The sequence below is a fragment of the Pseudophryne corroboree genome, chromosome 9, assembly GCF_028390025.1.
Source record: "Pseudophryne corroboree isolate aPseCor3 chromosome 9, aPseCor3.hap2, whole genome shotgun sequence".
In the NCBI taxonomy this organism is placed as follows: domain Eukaryota; kingdom Metazoa; phylum Chordata; class Amphibia; order Anura; family Myobatrachidae; genus Pseudophryne; species Pseudophryne corroboree.
In genome coordinates this window covers 176,905,066-176,925,878 of record NC_086452.1, presented here as the reverse complement: position 1 = coordinate 176,925,878, position 20,813 = coordinate 176,905,066, and the positions used below count along the sequence as shown (strand labels likewise).

Below are 20,813 nucleotides of genomic sequence, written 5' to 3'. Positions count from 1 at the left end.
CATCAACCCCTTCCCCATCCACAACATCTACATCCCCCATCCGTGCCATCCCACACCCACACCTCCCCCACCCACAGCACTTCTGAAACCCATCCCCTAAGCTCACCCCCCCTGCACCTCCAAACGCACACCCCTACATCACCCCTCCCGTACACACACATCACCTCCATACCCCCTCCTTCATCCACAGTCCCCCGCACCCACCCCTCCCCCACCAATAGCATTTACACTCCCCATCCGCGCCTCCTCTACGCCTACCCCTCCCCCACCCACAGCACCTCTTCACCCTTTCCGCCATCCGTGCACCTGCACCCACCCCTCCACCACCCACAACACCTCTGGACCCCCTCCCACACCCACCCCTCCACCACACGTAGCACCTCGGACACCATCCACAGCCGCTACAAGTGATGCCCTGAATCGGGCTGATCAGCCGCACGGATAGGCACCTCCCTGAACCCACCCCCTTTCCAAACCCCCCAAACTTTTGTGAGTATACTAATACTGTGGCCATTATGTGTATAAGCGACACTGCTACCTGTGGCCATTGTGTATAAGTGGCGCTGCTACCTGTGGGCACTTTGTGTATAAGCGGCTCTGCTACCTGTGGCCATTGTGTGTAGAACCAACTCTGCTACCTGTGGCCACTGTGTCTATACACGGCTCTGCTACCTGTGGGTATTGTGTGTATACGTGGCTCTGCTACCTGTGCCCATTGTGTGTATAAGCGCCTCTGCTACCTGTGCCCATTGTGTGTATAAGCGCCTCTGCTACCTGTGGCCACTGTGTGTATAAGCGCCTCTGCAACCTGTGGGTATTGTGTGTATAAGCGGCTCTGCTACCTGTGGCCACTGTGTGTATAAGCGGCTCTGCTACCTGTGGGCACTGTGTGTATAAGCAGCTCTGCTACCTGTGGGTATTGTGTGTATACGCGGCTCTGCTACCTGTGGGTATTGTGTGTATACGTGGCTCTGCTACCTGTGCCCATTGTGTGTATAAGCAGCTCTGCTACCCGTGGGCACTGTGTGTATAAGCACCTCTGTTACCTGTAGGTATTGTGTGTATAAGCATCTCTGCTACCTGTGGGCACTGTGTGTATAAGCGCCTCTGCTACCTGTGGGTATTGTGTGTATAAGCGCCTCTGTTACCTGTGGGCACTGTGTGTATAAGCTGCCCTGCCACCTGTGGGCACTGTGTGTATAAGCGACACTGTTACCTGTTGGGTATTGTGTGTATAAGCGGTTCTGCTACCTGGGGGTATTGTGTGTATAAGCGGCTCTGCTACCTGTGGCCATTGTGTGTATAAGCGGCTCTGCTACCTGTGGCCACAGCACTTTGGTGTCTTATCTACAGTGCATTGCTGTTAGTCATCTGGTACTTCATGATACAGACACTAGCAGTATATACTACACTATGTTATTCATTGTGCCCTGTGGCCACTCTGCATGCCCTCACAAAGGGCTACGCCCCCTTGACAATCGCACGCCCTCCCCCTTACAATATTTACCCACTGCCATAAAAAAAATTCAGGTAATACTCCATATAATAACAATTATAGCACAGCTGAAGCCCGTGCAGGTGTTAACCGGTCATAGCCTCTTGCAATGGTATTTTCTCTCTAACACCTTCCCTCTCTTTATCCTCTCCCTACCACCCTGCCTCTCCCTATCCTTTACTGATCGCACAGCGTTTCTCTACATCCCCCCCCCCCCGCACGCCTCTCTATCGTTTCTCAACCGGACACCATTTCTGTATGCCCTCTATACTGCCCTGCGTTTCTGATTCTGTTATCTACCAGCCTGCGTATGTTCAAAAGCGTGCAGGGGTTAACGGGGCGTAGCCCCAACCGACGGTGTGAAGAGCGCCCGTAGGGCACGATGAATCACCTAGTATTTAGATAAAATCAGTACAGAAATCAGTCCCATCATAAAGAAAAAGAGGGTGGAGGGGGTGGAGAGAGACAATACAAAGGAGGGAGGGGTAGGAAGGAGAGGGGGGAGATCAGCACATGTAGATGGCTATGTATGAGTAATGGAAATATAAATAAGTACAATACGATGAAATCAGCCATAGTCCTCCAGCTAGCAGACATGCAGGAGCAAGACAATTGCACGCAGCTCATGCACGGGTGCTAGTGACCGGATAAATGGGTAGGGGGCACCGTCCGACCACCCTGCTGTATGAACAAACCTAAAGAAAATAATACCAATAAAAATACAAACAACAAGGACATACTGTAGGTAAACGGCAATCCGGGAGGAGCTACTAAACAATGGTGTAAATTGGCAATAAAACCAATATAAATCAAGAAACAGTAATCCAGGTTGCCTACAAAGGATCATATGAGAGTCATCCATGGGGTATGAGAGTATGAAAAAAATCAACGAGCAACATATCTTAGTCTGAGAGAAAACATTGAGCTTGTAACCTGTTAGTAAACAGGATGAAAAATTCCAGTGATATAACAGAACAGGTGGAAGAGGTCGTACATCTGGAATCTTGATCAAGGCAGTAGAGAGCGAGACTACTGCCTCGCACAAGACATGTAGAGGACATTAACTTAATAACCTAATACAGGCAGGTAATAGCGTAACTACAGAAGAAACCCTTTCAGGTAGTTGCTGTGGGTGGATCAGATATGTCAGAGTGATCCGCATCAGCGAGGTCGCGTAGGTAAGCTGTTGCATTAGCTGGTGACAGAAAGTCTTTGTGAGAAGTCCCCTCATACAGGCGTAAGCGGGCAGGATATAACAGACCAAACTTGCGGCCCTCTGATACAAGTTGCGAGCATATGGGTGAAAAGGCTTTCTGGGCCCTAGTCAGCTCCACAGAGTAGTCCTGAAAATTGAAAAGCTTGTTCCCTTCCCATTGAACATTTTTCACTTTACACGATGGACCCACTCGATAACCAGATCTTGACAATCTTGTTCTATACCCAATAGGGACGGGAGGGTAATTCGTACAAATGGGCTAATGCTGTGCCTTTTACAGATTCAGGTAGTCCCACAAGCCTAATATTATGTCTCCTCAATCCATTCTCGACGTCGTCTGATTTATTCCAGATTTGATAATTCTCAGATAATAAGCGATTTTAGAGAATGATTCAGCCCTTCTATATCATGGGAAGCAGCATGCAGCTGAGATTCAGTAAGAGTGACACACTGTGTGAGCTGTTGCAGCTGCTGTATGATATCAGACAGCCTGGGAGAGAAGGGGGGCCATAGTAGCCCTAATAACCTCTACTAGATCCCTATATGTCACTGGGGCATCTGGTGCATGGCATACCTGGGAGGAAGGAGTCCCTGTGGCTTCAGCAGCCTTTTTCTTAAATGCAGGGGAGAGTCTGTCAGCGCCAGCGTCCGGTGCCATATTGCCAGCCGTGCATCGCTTCTCCTGTCCTGCTGAGGCACCAGCAGTAGGCTGTGAAGCTGCGGCCACAGGCATCACAAAGCAATCCTTGGCGATCATGGAAGCTGCAGGTCCGGTCTCAGGAGCGGTGGAGGCTGAGTACAGCCTAGAAAAGGTGGGTCAGCTTGTTGGTAGGGACAGAGAGCGCTCACTGTGTGCTCCCTATCCCATGAAGACCAGATCCGGAAGTCCGGGGTTATATAACTTATATGATAATAGAGGCACAAATTATATGTTATACTTGTGGAAGTAGGAGTGCAGCATGCACATGCCTGATTAATTAATTAATTAATTAACATGGCCGCACTTATTATAAAAATATTATTGACCACTTAGTATACAAATAACATAATACCCATAGTAATTATTATTATTATTATTATTATAACAATAATAATAAATGGCCCCAAATTATATATATATATATATATATATATATATAAGCACTCGCTCCCCCAGCTCATTGGAGAAAGCAATACAAGCCAGCACTCACGGTTTTGATGGAGAATCAAAGAGGATTTATTCCATATCAAGACGACATGTGGAAATACAGGCACAGCCCAACAGCTGTTTCAACCGATGTGGGTCTTACTCAGGGGCTACAAGAGCTGCGTGTAGCACAGAAATATAAGCATGTATTGGCGCCAAAAACAAAGAAAGCATCACCCAATGGAAGGAGAAGCTGGCGGAACAAGTCCTGTATGCGGCTCTCCCATCTTCCCTGCTCCGTCGCGTCATCGCTACTGTAAACAAAGCCGACGCCTTCCATAGCAACGTCTCAGGTGCGCAGCATGACTGAGCTTGCACAATGGATGGGGATGGGAGAAGGGGGAACAAAACAATGTGCCATAATGTACAATAAAGGTGATACAGGTAATAAACATAACATAAAAGGTCTATTTCCTGAAAAAAAACATGGAAAACATAAATATCATCTAAATCACATATAAATAAACAATGTGGGCATGCATACCGCTGGAGCCCAGTCTCAAACTGGTGTCATAACTGTTGCTGTAAAGTGTACTATATGAGGGGTCAAAAAATAGAAGAATATAAAACCTCAATAAGTGCATTAATCAAGTGGGTTCCAAAAATCTAGCCAAATGATGGGCTGAATGAATAAACCACAGCAATTGTATATATTGTATAAGGTACTGGCAACAGAAAGTGACCCAGGCAATAATGATATGACACACGGCGGTGTCCATGGGCAGAAGTAGAATGCCCAGCAGAGCATCAAATACACAACAGAAAGACTTAATCGCACCGCAGTGTGATAAAGACTATATTGAAAATGAATCCGAGGCATAGATGGAATGGTATAATGCAACCGTGATTCTGGACTACACACCATGGTAAGTATCAAGTAACTGAGGGAATGTGAAAGGAAAAGAAAAGATAAGATAAAGAAAAGATGGAGAAAACTACTGGAGCCCATGTGTACCGGATCGAATGTGATAAGATCTGGTATCGATGTGGTCAAATCCATGAGGGAGGGAAGTGATAGATAAGTCTATGCAACTAAAGGTTGCCCATCAGGTAGCCCAAAGCCGCATGTGGCTATGTGATAAAAATACAGCACCCAGTATTCCCAGTCTGTCTCCAAAACTGGTACTGACTGGGCCCAACACTGCTTAGTTTCCAAGATTGGACGGAATTGGACGTCGTCCAGTGTGGTATGGCTGTAGAGATCACTTAAGTACCAATTCCTGGGCCAAAAGGTGCTACCCGTTATTGGGCCATGCTTATAGTAATGGCAAAGAAAAAAACGTGGCAGTAAACGATACCAAAGAATAGAAGTCACTTCCACTGTCCCTATAGTAACAATGTATACAGCCACATCAAAGAATCAAAGCAAAACATAGTACCCTGAGCAGTGCACAATAACCGACACACGACGGTGTCAAAGGGCTCAAAAGAAAACCAGCAAGTGAAGACAAATGGTACTGGACACACGGCGGTGCCTATAGAAATGAAACCAAAAAATAGCTGAAAAGCTTCACAGGAAACATCCCAACCGAAAGTCCTCATTGAGGCCATTGGGAGTTAATGGGAGTCAATGTGTGCAATCTATGAATCCACTGGAGTTCTCTTTGTAGCAACAGTCTATCACGATCACCTCCCCGTTGTAATGGTGGAATCTGGTCTATGATGCAACCTTTGAGTTGGTTGACTGTATGTTGTGCCTCTTTGTAATGTCTAGCAACAGGTAAATTGGTGAAGTCTCTTGTGGCATCTGTAGACGTCAGGGATTTCTTAATAGAAGAGTGGTGTTGGCTAAGTCGTTCCTTGAGCATTCTGCTAGTCTTACCAACATACAGCCGATTGCATGGACATTTAAGCACATAGACAACGAAGCGGCTGTTGCAGTCCAGTCTCTGTTTGATTGAATACTCCTTGTTGTCAAACGGATTGATAAAGCGATTGCCCAGTGCCAGAAATGAACAGTTGGAGCATCCCGTGCATCTAAATACTCCAGGTTTTTTCATTAGCCAATTGGATGTTTTATTAGTCTTTCTTTGAGAAAAGTCAGTCTTGACTAAAAGGTCCTTCAAATTCGGTCCCCGTCTATAGGCAAATCTGGGAATTGTGGAAAGATCTTTCGTGAGAACTGGATCACTCGTAATTAGGTGCCAGTGTTCTCGTATTTTGTTGCGGATAAAGCCAGAGGCTGTGGTGAACATACTACTAAAGTTTAACCTGTCCCTTTTATTGTCAGCAGGACGATCTCTCTTGTGTAGAATGTTTTCTCTCTTGATTTGTCCCATCCTGGATAGGGCCTCATCTATCTCCTTCCTGGGATAGCCTCTGTCAAGATATCGTAGATACATGGACTCCAATGCCACTGGTATAGCAGCGGGATCCGAGGTGATGCGAATTACCCGCAGTAGCTGTGAAAAGGGTAACCCTCTCTTCAGAGGTGCAGGGTGAAAGCTTGAGTGTAACAGTAGAGTATTTTTGAGTCCTTGCTGTAAATGTAAGTCAATAATTTGTTGTCCTCCTTTTTGATGGATACATCCAAGAAGTTGATGTGTGTTTTACTGAAAGTCAGGCTGAACCTGATCATGCCTGGAAGTGAATTGAGTTCATTGATGAATGCCAAAAGGTTCTCTTCACTGCCTTGCCAAATAAAAAATAAGTCATCAATGTAACGAACGTAAAATGACAAAAATTGACCAAAGAAAGGATTACCAGTGATGTGCACCTGTTCGTAGGCTGCCATGAATATATTGGCGTAAGAAGATGCCATATTCGAACCCATGGCGGTCCCGTGTTTTTGTAAATAGAAGAAATTTTCAAAAAGAAAATAATTTTTGTTGAGAATGACATCAATCAATAACAGCAAAAAGTACACGGGTGGACCAAAATAGGCCTCATTATCAGTAAGGAGCTCTCTGCATGCTTCCATCCCTTGTGTGTGGGATATTAGTATAGAGACTTGAGACATCGAGTGTCATCAGCAGGGTATCATCCGGGATGTTTTGTACTTGTTCAAGTCTCCTCAAAAAATCTGACGTATCTTCAATGAAGCTGGGCGTTTGCTTAACCTATGGCTGTAAATAAAAATCAACTAGTTGATAAAGGTTGACAGAAGGACCCCCTTGCTGAAATAATGGGGCGTCCTGGTGGTTGAGAGAGAGATTTATGGATTTTCGGGAGTGTATACAAAAAGGGTATCCTGGGATGTGCAGTGGTCATAAAGTCAGCTGTGCTTTTGTTGATATATCCATTGTTGAGTCCCACCTGAATAATAGAGTCTATCTCGCTTATGTAAGCCCCTGTTGGGTCATGACCAAGTTTGTGGTAGCAAATGGTATCTGCCAATTGGTTATTGGCTTCCATAGTGTAGTAGTCATAGTCTAACAACACAATGCCAACCCCTTGTCAGCAGCTCTGATGACCAATTGAGTATCACTACATAAAGACTCGATGGCTTTCCTTTCACCTATCGTGATATTGTAATGAGATATCTTTTGCTCAGAAACATAAGGTATAGTATCCCTCTTAAGAACCCTCATGAAGGTTTGTATTGAGGGATTCACAGATGGGGGATCAAAAACACTGGGTTTCTTTAGAGGACAAGACTCTGTTGTCAAGGATGTTGATCCAAGATTAGTATTGTTGCCTGAAAAAAAATCTCAGAGTCGCAATTGCCCTTCCAGTTTGTAGAGATCAACTTGCCATTTAAATTCGTCCTGAGCCACTGTAGGGATAAATGAGAGGCCTTTGTTGAGAATGGATAATTCATCAGGTGTAAGGGGGTGTTGTGAGAGATTAAATACTACAGTTTCTAATTGAACTTTTGTTGTCGTCTTTTTTCTTTTTCTCCCACCTCGACGGGTGGGTGTAAGGTTTTTTTTGGAGGTCATCTGTTTCTTGCTGACCTGAAGAGATAGGTGGTATTCTGGCCAGACGTGGATGGAGCATCAGAATCACTAGCTGAAGTGTGTGACTGACTATCGATGTCAGTGAAGGGTTGTACTAGTCTTCGACCACGTTGATAGGGTGGCTTAAACCTCCTCGGTTCACTGCGTTAATACCAGGGATATACCCTGTTTTCCTTGTAGTCTAATTTGACTTGTTTGTATTAGTTTTTCTTGAATTTAAGTAAATCTCCCTTAAATTTCTCAATGTCCTTATTGAGATTGGACAAAAGGTCACCCAATAGGAGCAGAAGGAGGCGGGACGAGTCCTGTATGCGGCTTTCCCGTCTCCCCTGCTCCGTTGCGTCATCGCTACTGTAAACAAAGCCGGCGCCTTCCATAGCAATGGTTCCATAAGGACAGTCCAGAGGAATTTACGAGTGATCTACTTAGGATGAAGAAAAGGGAGATTGAACTACACCTCCATGGTCTCACCCTCTCACAATACTATAAGGAACAATTCATCCCAAGGGGGTTTAGGCTACATAACCAACCTACACTTGGTAGACACAATAATGATTTCTGCACTAAATGGTGCAACAAACATGTACTTAATAAGTGTTCTTTCGATTTAATGCTCTTAGTGATTGAACAAGCAGGTACTGATCTAGATAGCATTAAGAAAGATATTATGGAACTTGAGACGTCCGATCTATATAGGGCTATCCAGACTCTGGAATGTGACCTTTTGTACAATCTCAAGGACATTGAGAAATTTAAGGGAGATTTACTTAAATTCAAGAAAAACTAATACAAACAAGTCAAATTAGACTACAAGGAAACCAGGGTATATCCCTGGTATTAACGCAGTGAACCGAGGAGGTTTAAGCAACCCTATCAACGTGGTCGAAGACCTGTACAACCCTTCACTGACATCGATAGTCAGTCACACACTTCAGCTAGTGATTCTGATGCTCCATCCACGTCTGGCCAGAATACCACCTATCTCTTCAGGTCAGCAAGAAACAGACGACCTCCAAAAAACTCCTTAAACCCACCCGTCGAGGTGGGAGAAAAAGAAAAAAGACAACAGCAAAAATTTAATTAGAAACTGTAGAATTTAATCTCTCGCAACACCCCCTTACACCTGATGAATTATCCAATCTCAACAAAGGCCTCTCATTTATCCCTACAGTGGCTCAGGACGAATTTAAATGGCAAGTTGATCTCTACAAACTGGGCAGGAAATTGTGACTCAGAGACTTTTTTTGGGCAACAATACTAATCTTGGATCAACATCCTTGACAAGAGTCTTGTCCTCTAAAGAAACCCAGTGTTTTTGATTCCCCATCTGTGAATCCCTCAATACAAATCTTCATGAGGGTTCTTAAGAGGGATACTATACCTTATGTTTCTGAGCAAAAGATATCTCATTATAATATCACGATAGGTGAAAGGAAAGCCATCGAGTCTTTACGTAGTGATACTCAATTGGTCATCAGAGCTGCAGACAAGGGGGTGGCATTGTGTTGTTAGACTATGACTACTACACTATGGCAGCCAATAACCAATTGGCAGATACCATTGGCTACCACAAACTTGGTCATGACCCAACAGGGGCTTACAAAAGCGAGATAGACTCTATTATTCAGGTGGGACTCAACAATGGATATATCAACAAAAGCACAGCTGACTTTATGACCACTGCACATCCCAGGATACCCTTTTTGTAAACACTCCCGAAAATCCATAAATCTCTCTCTCAACCACCAGGACGCCCCATTTTTTCAGCAAGGGGGTCCCTCTGTCAACCTTTATCTCAACTAGTTGATTTTTATTTACAGCCATTGGTTAAGCAAACGCCCAGCTTCATTGAAGATACATCAGATTTTTTGAGGAGACTTGAACAAGTACAAAACATCACGGACGACACCCTGCTGGTGACACTCGATGCCTCGAGTCTCTATACTAATATCCCGCACACAAGGGATGGAAGCATGCCGAGAGCTCCTTACTGATAATGAGGCCTCTTTTGGTCCACCCGTGTACTTTTTGCTGTTATTGATGTCATTCTCAACAAAAATTATTTTCTTTTTGAAAATTGCTTCTATTTACAAAAACAGGGGACCGCCATGGGTTCGAATATGGCGATTTCTTATACCAATATATTCATGGCGGCCTACGAACAGGTGCACATCACTGGTAATCCTTTCTTTGGTCAATTTTTGTCATTTTACATTCGTTACATTGATGACTTATTTTTTATTTGGCAAGGCAGTGAAGAGAACATTTTGGCATTCATCAATGAACTCAATTCACTTCCAGGCACGATCAGGTTCAGCCTGACTTTCAGTAAAACACACATCAACTTCTTGGATGTATCCATCAAAAAGGAGGACAACAAATTATTGACTTACATTTACAGCAAGGACTCAGATAGAAATAGTCTACTGTTACACTGAAGCTTTCATCCTGCACCTCTGAAGAGAGGGTTACCCTTTTCACAGCTACTGCGGGTAATTTGCATCACCTCGGATCCCGCTGCTATACCAGCGGCATTGGAGTCCATGTGTCAATGATTTCTTGACAGAGGCTATCCCAGGAAGGAGAAAGATGATGCCCTATCCAGGATGGGACAAATCAAGAGAGAAGATCTTCTACACAAGAGAGATTGTCCTGCTGACAATGAAAGGGACAGGTTAAACTTTAGTAGTATGTTCACCACAGCCTCTGGCTTTATCCGCAACAAAATACGAGAACACTGGCATCTAATTGCGAGTGATCCAGTTCTTACGAAAGATCTTTCCACAATTTCCAGATTTGTCTATAGACGGGGACCAAATTTGAAGGACCTTTTAGTCAAGACTGACTTTTCTTAAAGAAAGACTAATAAAACATCCAATTGGCTAATGAAAAAACCTGGGGTATTTAGATGGGGTGTAATATGGCTGACCGGCGGACTCTTGACCGGCGGTCAGCATTCCGACGCCGGGATCCCGGCAACATACCGATGTCGGGATCCCAGCGGGGAGGGGCGAGTGCAGCAAGCCCCTTGCGGGCTCGCTGCGCTCGTCATGCTGTGGGCTCGGTGGCAACCTGCGGTCGCCACGGGTTCTATTCCCACACTATGGGTGTCGTGGACACCCACGAGTGGAAATAGTCCCTGTTGGTCGGCATACCGACCATCGGGATAGTGAGGGGCCGGGATTCCGGAGGAGGTCATGTGACCGTCGGTCTCCCGACCGCCGGTCACATGAATACCACCCTTTAGATGCACGGAATGCTCCAACTGTTCATTTCTGGCACTGGGCAATCGCTTTATCAATCCGTTTGACAACAAAGAGTATTCAATCAAACAGAGACTGGACTGCAACAGCCGCTTCGTTGTCTATGTGCTTAAATGTCCATGCAATCGGCTGTATGTTGGTAATACTAGCAGAATGCTCAAGGAACGACTTAGCCAACACCGCTCTTCAGTTAAGAAATGCCTGATGTCTACAGATGCCACAAGAGACTTCACCAATTTACCTGTTGCTAGACATTACAAAGAGGCACAACATACAGTCAACCGACTCAAATGTTGCATCATAGACCAGATACCACCATTACAACGGGGAGGTGATCGTGATAGACTGTTGCTACAAAGAGAACTCCGGTGGATTCATAGATTGCACACATTGACTCCCAATGGCCTCAATGAGGACTTTCGGTTGGGATGTTTCCTGTGAAGCTTTTCAGCTATTTTTTGGTTTCATTTCTATAGGCACCGCCGTGTGTCCAGTACCATTTGTCTTCACTTGCTGGTTTTCTTTTGAGCCCTTTGACACCGCCGTGTGTCGGTTATTGTGCACTGTTCAGGGTACTATGTTTTGCTTTGATTCTTTGATGTGGCTGTATACTGTACATTGTTACTATAGGGACAGTGGAAGTGACTTCTATTCTTTGGTATCTTTTACTGCCACACTTTTTTCTTTGCTATTACTATAAGCATGGCCCAATAACGGGTAGCCCAGGAAGTGGTACTTAAGTGATCTCTACAGCCATACCACACTGAACGACGTCCAATTCCGTCCGATCTTGGAAACTAAGCAGTGTTGGGCCCAGTCAGTACCAGTTTTGGAGACAGCCTGGGAATACTGGGTGCTGTATTTTTATCACATAGCCACATACGGCTTTGGGCTACCTGATGGACAACCTTTAGTTGCATAGACTTATCTATCACTTCCCTCCCTCATGGATTTGACCACATCGATACCAGATCTTATCACATTCGATCCACGTGTGACCTATGTACACCTGGGCTCCAATAATATTCTCCAACTTTTCTTTATCTTATCTTTTCTTTTCCTTTCACATTCCCTCAGTTACTTGATACTTACCGTGGTGTGTAGTCCAGAATCACGGTTGCATTATCCCGTTCCATCTATGCCTCGGATTAATTTTCAATATAGTCTTTATCACACTGTGGTGCGATTAGGTCTTTCTGTTGTGTATTTGATGCTCTGCTGGGCATTCTACTTCTGCCCATGGACACCGCCGTATGTCATATCATTATTGCCTGGGTCACTTTCTGTTGCCAGTACCTTGTACAATATGTACAATTGCTGCGGTTTATTCATTCAGCCCATCATTTGGCTAGATTTTTGGTCCACTTGATTAATGCACTTATTGAGGTTTTATATTCTTTTATTTTTTGACCCCTCATATAGTACACTTTACAGCAACAGTCAGTTATGACACGTTTGATACTGGGCTCCAGCGGGACGCATACCCACATTGTTTATTTATATGTGATTTAGACGATATTTATGTTTTCCATGTTTTTTTTTCAGGGATAGACCTTTTATGTTATGTTTATTACCTGTATCACCTTTATTGTACATTATGGCACATTGGGGGTCATTCCGAGTTGTTCGCTCTGTAAATTTCTTCGCATCGCAGCGATTTTCCGCTTAGTGCGCATGCGCAATGTCCGCACTGCGACTGCGCCAAGTAAATTTGCTATGCAGTTAGGAATTTTACTCACGGTTTTTTCCTCGTTCTGGTGATCGTAATGTGATTGACAGGAAGTGGGTGTTTCTGGGCGGAAACAGGCCGTTTTATGGGAGTGTGTGAAAAAACGCTACCGTTTCTGGGAAAAACGCGGGAGTGGCTGGAGAAACGGAGGAGTGTCTGGCCGAACGCTGGGTGTGTTTGTGACGTCAAACCAGGAACGACAAGTACTGAACTGATCGCAGATGCCGAGTAAGTCTCGAGTTACTCAGAAACTGCACAGAGATGTCTTATCGCAATATTGCGAATCTTTAGTTCGCAATTTTACTATGCTAAGATTCACTCCCAGTAGGCGGCGGCTTAGCGTGTGCAAAGCTGCTAAAAGCAGCTTGCGAGCGAACAACTCGGAATGACCCCCATTGTTTTGTTCCCCCTTCTCCCGTCCCCATCCCTTATGCAAGCTCAGTCATGGCTGTGCTGGCATCCCCCCTTCGCGCACAGCGTACCTGAGCCATTGCTATGGAAGGCGCCGGCTTTGTATACAGTAGCGATGACGCGACGGAGCAGGGGAGACGGGAAAGCCGCATACAGGAGTCGTCCCGCCTCCTTCTCCTCCCATTGGGTGATGCTATCTTTGTTTTTGGCGCCAATACATGCTTATATTCCTGTGCTACATGCAGCTCTTGTAGCCCCTGAGGAAGACCTACATCGGTTGAAACAGCTGTCGGGCTGTGCCTGTATTTCCACATGTCGCCTTGATATGGAATGAATCCTCTTTGATTCTCCATCAAAACAGTGAGTGCTGGCTTGTTTTGCTTTCTCCAATGAGCTGGGGGAGCAAGTGCTTCTATCTTATTTGACTGCCTTGCACCATTTACACATTTATGACTATGGCTTTGAGTGCTGTCGTTATTTCTTATTTATATATATATATATATATATATATATATATATATATAGATCAAAAAATGAGGCGGCACTCTGAGATTTGTTGAAAAGCAAACAGGTGTGTATTCAAATCATCACATCACATCAACGTTTCGGGGAACAAATCCCCTTCATCAGGATCTCATCCTGATGAAGGGGATGTGTTCCCCGAAACGTTGATGTGTTGTGATGATTTGAATACTCACCTGTTTGCTTTTCAACAAATCTCTGAGTGCCGCCTCATTTTTTGATCTACATAGGGCACCAGAGTAAGCAAGCCCTAATTGTTTTGGCTTTTAATTTAATATTAATTATTGGCAACTTAATACATATGTTGAATATGGCTGCTTATTAGATTGTGGCCAGTCATGTAGCTCAAACTACATTCGATTTAAGCAATGACACCAACCAGTGTATTTCTTTTTTCTGACATTGTTTTTGGTTTGTATGGTGTGAAACCACAGCCTAATAAATCTGACAATTTGTATTTATGTTACATACATCTAAAATATATCCATTGTACAGTATGACTATATCTTATACAAGACACAGCAAGAACTCGAATCCATGCACTCATCTCTCGCATTCATTGTTGCAAAAGTCTCCTTACTAGTCTTACCAAAAACAGACTCTCACACTGCAATCCATTTTGAATGAAGCTGCGAGGCTGATCTTCCTTGCTAGACGTTCGTCATCTGCTGATCCACTTTGTCAGTCCCTCCCTTGGTTACCTGAATTATACCATATTCATTATAAAATAATTTTACTTACATATAAGGCTAGTAACCAAACTACACCAACATACATCATCTCTTTGCTTATCTCAAAATATCGACCAACTCAACCTCTCCACTCTGTGTCTCATCCACACGCATTACTCACTCCCATTCACAATTGCAGGACTTTTTGCAGGCTGCACCCATTCTGTGGAATGTCCTCTCATGTGCAATAGGCCTCTCCTCTAGTCTCCAAACCTTCAAGTGTTCCCTGAAAACTTACCTCTTCATACAAGCTTATTAAATTCCGGTACCACAAACATGACCTTCATAAACATTCCTATCTAATTAGATTCCCTCTGTACAGTCCATACATATCCTCACATATTTCTTTTTTACTCAATTTCACATCATCCTGACCCCTGGTCAGGGCTGTTTCTATCCAATTTGGCTCCCAGTGCGAGATTTAAAAATGCGCCCCCCCATGACATAAAAAAATGTGCCCCCCCACACACACCTAGATAAAAAAAAAATAACTTGTGCGCACCCAGCAAGGGGGCGTGGCCTCATCTAAATGGGTGTGGCCTTGTCTGAAAAGACTACCTCACAATCCAGTTTTTGACCCTGCTCCAACAGATCACGACCACCACAGGAAAAAAAAATTCTACCATATTAAGCCCCACACAGTAATGCCCCCTGCACCATATTATGCCACACACCCCAATGCCCTTGATACATTAAATCCCACACTACGGCAGGCAAGAGTCCCCATTTCACACATTACGGCAGGTGTCCCCATTTTACACATTGAGAGAGAGAGAGAGAGAATACTTACAAAGGCGATTACCGCTCTTCGGCCCGCCTCACCAGTCGCTCCTCGCGCCGGCCTTTCCCTCTTCCTAACTTGGATCCCCCTCTGTACTCCGCTCTTGGGGGCGCAGGTGGGGTGAGTTTCGCGGAGTGACGGGGTTGCGTCGTGATGTAACGACGCAACCGCGTCATTCCGTGAAACTCCGCCCCCCGAGCGGGTTACTAGGGGAGAAATAGGAGAGGGAAGCAGGGAGCCACAGTTAGTGCCGCTGCGGTCGCCCAGTGCGGTTGCACTGCTCGCCTGCCCCAAGAAACTGCCCTGCCCCTGGTCAACATTGCTGTGTGACTACATCATGCAGCTCTAAAGAACATTTCAAATCTGGCTGGATCAATGTCTGTTTTCCTATAGATTATTATCTTGCGAACCGGGCCTTCCCATCGCTATGTCTGTCTGTTATCATCCAGTTTTGTTGTATTACTGTTGTTCCAGCTGTAAAGTGCAATGGATTATGCTGCGCTATATAAGAAACTGTTAATTCAGAACACCAAAAATTTTCAAATATTGATTTACTGCGAATTGTATTTGAAAATTGCTAGATTCTTCCACTTTTTCACAAAGTATAACTTTTATAAATCCAACGTTTGAACCTCAAACAAAAACTGCTGAGAAATGAGATTTGACTTGTAACAAATTCTCACAATTTGTTTTATTAGAATAAATGTGATTTTCATTGTAAACACGCTGTCCACGCATTTATGGTTTGCTACAATTCTCAGTTATTTATCTGCAAGATTTTTCTTTATGAAATATTATGCTTATTTCAATCCCAAATGTGAGGTCTAGGCAGAGTCATTTTTTAATATGTTTTCATAACCTGCAATTTTATCCCTAGTACAATGTGTTATGAAGTGGTGATTCCATACAATTTTGTAATTTTGAGTAAAAAAAAATGTGTAAAGATAATGGGCTAATTTAGCCACTACTGGGCAAGCTAGATCTGTGGTTGCAGGAATGAGGTTAGGTGTAAAATAATTTAAGCGTGGACAATTTATAGGGAAGCCTTGCTTTTAAGAAGTCCTCATTGCTCATTGGCCCATTGTTGTTGGGCAGCCTGGTACAGCCCTCCAAGTATCTGAGGTAGGAGCCAGGGTGGGCCCCCTTCTCTGCCTGAGCCCAGGACTCTAGTGCTGGCTGTCCTCCTCGATGGCAGCACAGGTTAGGCTACACAGTTTGTATATACTTCTAGTTCTTATACTATCCAAATATGTTTACATTTTTAGGTAATATATTTGAGGATTGTTTTTGGCTAAATTTGGCCAGTTCATGGGTCTTCAACATTTTCACTGTATAGTTTTAGTTTCTGAGTTGGTTCAACTTGGGTTTGCAGTTCGAAGCTTGAATCCACAGCTTGCTGTTTTTCAGGTAAAACATATCATCAAATATGTTAGGCTAAAGCATTCTGTAAATGTTCCTGTTAAAATTATAATGGCTACATTTTATAGCATTTTTAAAGTAGCAAAAAAATAAAAAGAATGTTTTACAGCTATGCCCGAAAGTTACATTTTGATGTCTGACAAATAAAGAACCATGTCATTTTGAATATAATAGTGTAATAAACCAGATGCTAAATAACCACAAAATCTTTGCTTGTAAACAGATGATGAGTTGTCAATGATACAGCAAATTACCTCCTTAACTTAATTACATCCTTAACTTAATCTGTGATTGTCAATTGTGGCAGTTGCTTAGTCATTTACAGAAAGCGCAAATTGCAGTATTACAGTATACAGGGCAGTTGTGAGTTTAAACATCTTTTTTTGGGGGGGGAAGATAAGTACACTTCACCGCCCATTATTGCATATTTGTCTACTGTCCCAGAATGTCTGTTAGTTGAAAATGTCTGACAACCGGTATGTATCCTGTCCACTTATGCAGTGAAGTGGGAGGAGCCATTATAATTTATTGACATCATGGCCCCATCTCCCATTACAAAAAGAAAGTATCGGCATTTTTGCAGTAGGGGCAGAGCAGTGATGTTTGGATTCATGGAACTCCAGTAGTTTCCCATGAGACACCTTGCTTTAAGATCTGGACGGGAGTCCCACATAGCCGACAACTATGGAGCAATGCTTTAATTACCAGAGTAATTTGCAAAGCAAGAAAATAATCCAGGGTAGTGAAATTGTATGCACATTTACACTAATTTTTTATATAATTTTTTATTTATCAGAAATTGTATACAAACAGGCATAGTTGGGTAGAAAAATAGCATACAATATAGGAAATGTTGAAAGCTTACACATACATAATAGACATAAAAAATAGAAATAAATAGGGTTGGTTAAGGGGTAGAAAGGTAGGGTCTAGAAATAAAATTAGAAAAAGGCAATGATCTTCCATTCGGTGGAACATTTAGTTTGGCCGTGTTTTATTATTGTTCCTGAGGACTGCTGACTGAATTTTGGCTAATCTACTAGATCCTGCCTCAAATGGTCACCTACAGGACCTTAACTATTTGCTGCTCTGTGAGGAATCTTTTTGATGCCAGTATTGCCCAGGAAGCAAGCATAATTTCTTCCACCAGACCCCTACCATCTACTTTAGTGGCCTGTAGGAATGTTATCCACCTTTTGGCGTGAACTCGGTGCCTGGCTGAGACAAGTTTTCTCAAAGTTGGTCCATTTGATTGTGGTGGACTCGCCTGGTGGAGCTTGGCACCTTTAGACCTCGCTCTGTGCCCCTCACCAAGAACATCTGCATTTTGGTGTGGGCCCTGATATACCACCTATCCTATTGAAGACAGCTGGATGCCTCTCCCTATACTGAGATGGCTTCTGCTATGCTTAGATACTACTTACCTGTGTCCTACCTGATTTTTCTAGACCTTTGTCCTTCAGCCTACCTTTCCTCTTGGTGGTGTGGTGGAGGTGGGTAGTTCCTCTGGCCAGTCCCGAATTTCCCACCCGCCTAGGGCCTTGCAGGTCCCAAATGGCGCATGGACAGGCCCCAGGAAGAAATCTGGCCTGTCCAAACCATTCCCCAGAGTCCAGTTGTCTGCACTGTGCATGTACATGACTTGTAATCATAGGTATTTCTATAATGGGTGCATTATGGGCAGTGCACATGGGCCCCTGGGTCCAGGGGGCCCACACTGCATACCCTGCACCTAAATATTATACTTACCAGTGATGTGCAGTGAGGTCAATGGCTGGGGAGGTACTGGCTTCTCCAGTACATCCCCAGCAGCACAAAAACACAAACTTCTGCTTAATTTTTCAGAACAGCAGATACATTAGAGTACATGGGGGTGGGCAGGTGGTGCAGCCATTGTTTATATACTGTGATTACAGGACAGACCCCAAAGTACCCGGACAGCAGCCAGAGCCAGGCCTACTAGCAAACTGAGCAAGATCTTTTGAAGTGTCCTCCCTGTCTTCTCAATGTGCGCGCCGAAGGAAAGTGGGAGTGGCCACACAACTATATATTGTGTTATCAAATTATAAATATATATACCATATTATAACCCCCTACACACACAATTGGCAGCCTTACACATAAGGCCCACAGTAGTGCTCCTTACAAGTAATGCCCCCCAGCATGGTGCCAGTTATGCATAATGCTCCCCAGTATAGTGCCAGTTACACATAATGCCCCAGTATAGTTCCAGCTACATGTAATGCCCCAGTATAGTGCCAGCTACACATAATACCCCCAGTATAGTGTCAGTTACACCTAATGCCCCAGTATAGTGCCAGTTACAAGTAATGCCTCAGTACAGTGCCAATTACATGTAATGTCCCACTATAGTGCCAGTTACACGTAATGCCCCAGTATAGTGACAGTTACATGTAATGCTTCCTGTAGTGCCATTTACACAAGAAATAATTTTGGTATTTTTTGCATGGTGATAAGTACGTTGTTTTTTCCACTTTATGTTATGGTACTTTTAGACAACAAAACCATATTTTTACATATTTTCCTGTAGTGCCAGTTACACGTAATACCCCTGTAGTGCCTGTTACATGTAATGCCCCCTGTAGAGCCCATTATGCATAAAGCCCCCTGTAGTGCCAGTTACACAAAATGCCCCCAGTAGTGCCAGTTACACAAAATGCCCCCAGTAGTGCCAGTTACACAAAATGCCCCCTGTAGTGCCAGTTACACAAAATGCTCCCTTTCTCAGATGTGTGGGTGAGCTACCCCCCTGCCCACACTACTCTCAGTCACTTTCCACCCCCCAGCCCCTTTCAACTCGGTCCTGTGTAAAGCTGCCGGTGGGAGAGTGCAGCAGGAGCCGGTGTTGCTTCGGAGGCTGCTCAGTGGCAAACGCAGGATTTGCATGGGGGGGTTTCCAGAACTGGGCGGAGCCAATCACGGGGGTGGGGACTGTGTGTGTGTGTGTATATATATATATATACATATATATATATATATATATATATACATATATCTACACACACATATATATATATATATATACATACACACACACATATATATACACGGGTGGTCTTCAGTATGCCAGCGGTCGGGCTCCCGGCGACCAGCATACCGGCGCCGGGAGCCTGACCGCCGGCATACCGACACTTATTCTCCCTCGTGGGGGTCCACCACCCCCCTGGAGGGAGAATAGAATAGTGTGGCGCGCGTAGCGTGGCGAGCGCAGCGAGCCCGCAAGGGGCTCATTTGCGCTCGCCACACTGTTGGTAAGCCGGCGGCCGGCCTCCCGGTGCCGGTATGCTGGTCGCCGGGAGGCCGGCCGCCGGGAGATCGTAGTGAACCCATATACACATATACATAGCATATTAAACATGCATACATATATATATATATATACACACACACATACAGTACACATATATATACACATGTATATATATATATATATCATATGTGTGTGTGTTTATATGTATGTACTATGTATGTATATGATTGTACTGTTGTGGTGTGGTCCTGAGGACGGGGTGCTGTCCCCGAAAGTACTCGACCTGAACCTTTAATACACATTTGCTACTTTGCCATTATTGATGACTCCAGAGTGCCTTCTTCCTTGGATTTGCATTTATGTATATACATGTGTGTATATATGTAGGCACATGGATATATATGTACTATAATTAAAATAAAGTAAACTTTTATTGCACTTGCAAGTGCCACCAGGAAGACAGCAGGCTGCAGAGGACGCTAGACAGTCATTAATAATACTCATGCAGCTTAGTGGAGGGGGGTTTCTGGGTACTCGGAAACCCCCCCTGGGTGCGCCACTGGCTGCTGCCTGAGAGGGTGGAGGAAGAGGAGAGCGCCGGCTGCTGCTGCGCACTTCCAGCATTGGGCTTCCTAACGCTGCCTCTGGGCTTGCTGCTGCCGCTGCACTTGGCTTTCTCCTCTCCCGGATGCTGCCAGCTGTGAGGTAACAGCGGAGACTGCCAGGTGTAGGAGACTCCTGTGATGCTCCCACCATCAGCAGCAGGCGTGGAGTCATGGGGGAATGAAGAGAGTGTAGCTGATTGTAGTCATTGGCAGCTCCTAATCAGTGTGCCGCCGCCTCATATGGGTGATTGAACCAGTGGATCCAGCACTGGATCCGCTGTCCAA

General features: G+C 44.4%; 1 protein-coding gene and 2 pseudogenes across 1 annotated transcript in view; 2 read left to right on the top strand and 1 right to left on the bottom strand.

The window, feature by feature from the left end:
• LOC134958768 (calcium-activated chloride channel regulator 1-like) overlaps positions 1-20,813 on the top strand; it is a 195,581-nt gene that overhangs the window by 34,440 nt on the left and 140,328 nt on the right. The window lies entirely within an intron of this gene.
• On the bottom strand, positions 4,979-5,098 carry LOC134964675 (5S ribosomal RNA; annotated as a pseudogene).
• Positions 11,805-11,924, top strand: LOC134964171 (5S ribosomal RNA; annotated as a pseudogene).